The sequence below is a fragment of the Setaria viridis genome, chromosome 5 (assembly GCF_005286985.2).
Source record: "Setaria viridis chromosome 5, Setaria_viridis_v4.0, whole genome shotgun sequence".
In the NCBI taxonomy this organism is placed as follows: domain Eukaryota; kingdom Viridiplantae; phylum Streptophyta; class Magnoliopsida; order Poales; family Poaceae; genus Setaria; species Setaria viridis.
This window is the reverse complement of record NC_048267.2, coordinates 25,964,192-25,967,488: the sequence shown is the minus strand read 5'-3', so window position 1 is coordinate 25,967,488 and position 3,297 is coordinate 25,964,192. Positions and strand designations below refer to the sequence as shown.

Sequence of the window (3,297 nt, the reverse complement as noted above, 5' to 3'; positions counted from 1 at the left end):
CATCATATTCGACTAAATTTGAGTTGTAGTTGCAACAAAAGACATACGCCTGATCTTTCCTCCTGGTAAGATCCTTTTGTTGAATTTGGATTCTATGCTATAAAAGTAGAGAAGCCTTGGACCTAAGTGACATTATCTCCTTTCGCCTTTCAAAGAGGAATACAACTATGCAAGGATCAGCAGTACAATACATGACCTTGCTTGCGGACATTCAGCTACATAAAGATCATTGCAATCGATATGACAGTAACAATTCGTACTCTTTGCTAAGATAAGCAAGTATGTGTGTCTATGTCTCTATGATGCTGCTCCTCCGACCCATAGTCGTTGGAAACTTAAAATTCATCCTGTATTTTGTAGTCCAGAAAAATGGTGTCCTTCGATGAAGTACCGGTTGTATTTGCACACCTATAAGTACATTGTCATTGTAACAATGGCATGCGCGAGCGCTCTACGGGCACGGCGTAGCGCGCCTGCCGTCCTAGTTAGATACATCTCCCAGCACTGTTTCGGGTAGTAGTAGTATGTTCGAAGCGGTAATCTGCATACCCCGCACCCAAGAGGGATCTGGACTTCAAGGACTTGTCCAAGATGCTGTTCACTCGTCTCTCCAGTTCCCGCGCTTTCTCCTCCAACACCTTCTTCGCCTCCAGAAACTGCAGGTTCAGCTTTCCACCAGGCCCTCTGGCTGTCGCGATCCCGCTGAATGGCACGGGCTCTTTCTTCCGCGCTGCCGTAGGGAGCTTGGAACCGGACGGCGGGCTCGTCGTGAGTGGGGTACTCACCGAACTGCGCAGCAAGAAAAACCAGAATGGAAATTTCAAATTCCTTACACGCGCATGCAATTCAGAAAGAAATTAAAGAGTAAATGGAGATCAAGAACATTAGGTTATTAGGTTACCCGAGATGTTTGCAGGTATTGGTAGATCCCTTGGTTCCTCTCGTTTTCCGGCGGGCCGCGGTGCGGGAGGCTGGCGTCGGGGGTGGAGAGCTTCTCCTTCACGGTGGAGATGAGCAGATCCACGCGGTCGATCTCCCGGCTGCACTCCTCCATCCAGCCTCGGAGCATCGCGTCGAAGGCCCTGTCCAGCTTGTGCCTGGCGATGCACTTACTTGCAGTCCATGAGTTCCGGGTTCATCACCCGGATCCCCCGGATCCCCGCGTGGGTGTTCACCTTGATGCCGTCCGTGTTCTTCAGCGGAATCTCCACGTCGACGAGGAGACCCACCTCATCGACCGGGAGGTTCTCGGTCACCTGCTCGGCTTGAGCGAGGCTGGAGATAGTCAGGACTTGCTGGGGCTGGGCTATGGAGAGGAAATTGGAGGAGAACGCGCGGGGCAGGATCGGCGGCGGCGGCGGCGGCAGCTTACGCGACGGCGGTGAGCAGTTTCCCGGTTTATGCTAGAAACACATGCGCGCGGCGTTGCCGCGCGGTCCATGGAGCGAGCCAGCATATATTTGTAGGTTGCGCAGGAGCTGCTCTGACTACGATCGAAGATATCTTTCTTAGCTGACATCATAACAGTGAGGAAATATATACAACAAAAGCTGTATCCTAGGTGCCGTTTTCTTTGTTTAGCTTTGTGAACGGGCTCAGGTAGCTGATGGAGAGGTCTGCGCATATATATAGCAAATGAGTAACCTCTTGCATTCAAATAATCAGATATAGAATAATCTGTGCGTTGTATCGATGGTACATAGTGAACTCAGGACCAGGCTAAGGCAGGTTAAGGTAAATTGAAACTATGACAGCCTCATTCCCACCATAAATGTGCACTATCCAACCTCATTGTGTGGCCTTGGGGCAGTTTATAGTGAAGGTAGGCAGTATCACAGAGGTATACTTTAACTCATGATAATTTAAGAAAAGCATTGAAGTTGCAAACACTAATCTGAAGAGACAAAACTCTAGTATCACTTTTGAATTATTGACAGCAACTTAGCCTCATGAACCTTTGTTTGCTATTCGATTTATACACAAAGAATCGTATTAATTGCACTGTGTTTCAGGGTCTCCATTAGGTTCAATCGAAGATTAGAAGGCATGCTACTCAGTAAATACTTAACTGGATTAGACATACATTGGATTGGACAAGACTTTGTATAAGGTACCTCTGTTTTGACAGAAGTAAAGCAATTAGCATGGTATGATTAGCACTACAGTTCAACACTTCATAAACACTAAAACCTTGCACCTATAGTCGACACTATGAAGGCCAAATCAAAATTCAGATTTCCAATTGTTTCATTAGTGTTGGTGGATAGGGAGGGTGTCCACATGTGAGAGACATACCACAAGGAAGCCTGCCCATGGGTCGGCAAGGCATTTGGTCGAGCAACTTATAGGCACGACAGCAGGTATCGCTGCAGGAGCTACTGCAACCGCTTCTCTTCCCTGTGCTCTTGAACAGCACGAGCGACGTTGGCTGCCTGCTCCGCTGCTCGTTCTGGTATCTACTGTCCGCGTTGATACACATGCCGACCACGGCGACACAACCTGTGCGGGCGCAAGTCGCTATAGCCCGTGCACGCGGCCAAGCGCCGGTGAGTACGCGAGTAACGCGACCACTCAGGCTGGGCAGAGCCATGATAGTCCTCACGGTCCTCGTCGATGTGGTGGACTTACCCCAGTTCTCTTCTTCCGGCTACCGTTTTCACTGGTGCTGGATGAGTCGCGCTTGTCCTCATCGCCGCTGCCTGCCTGCCGCAGTCGCCGACCCGGGCTGGCACCACCTCGTCACCATTGACAAATTCGTGCGACCCCGGGATGGCGCAACGGATGCCGCACCAGAAGCGTGGCCTCAGTAGCCCTTGCGGCCGGATGTGGCAGAGGCGAGCCGCGCGAGAATCCGAGAGGGAGGGAGGGACGGCGAGGAAGAACGAGGTCAGCGACGGCGAACGCGAAACGTCGAGAGGCTGCGACTCGAGCTCTGATTTGAGCCGCAGATGGAGATCCAAAGGTCGAGAATTGACAATGACGTGGCCCAATGACGTGGCTGATCTTGGAGCGATCGCTTGGGCTGGGCCGTCGGCCAACCTCTGCCTTGCAGTTTGCGTATTTTTTCTAGCTAACAAATAAGCCCATTTGAATCATCTTTTGAATCATCGGCCCAGGTAGGTACCAGCAGGGCAGAGATATGGTTCAAGGATGGGCTGCAACTGTTTCTTAATTTAGGTCGGGCCGGATTGACCAGCTCGATTGATGGACCATATGCTTATCTTTTGAGTGAGAGAGAGGTCGCAAACCGTATACACTGTTAGCTCGATCGAGTGGAAACACAAGGACTAAACTAAT

The 3,297-nt window shown here is 50.6% G+C and overlaps 1 pseudogene; it reads right to left on the bottom strand.

Annotated features, from left to right (window-relative positions):
* Positions 1–300: 300 nt before the first annotated feature.
* On the bottom strand, positions 301–2,690 carry LOC117856361 (uncharacterized; annotated as a pseudogene).
* Positions 2,691–3,297: the final 607 nt, after the last annotated feature.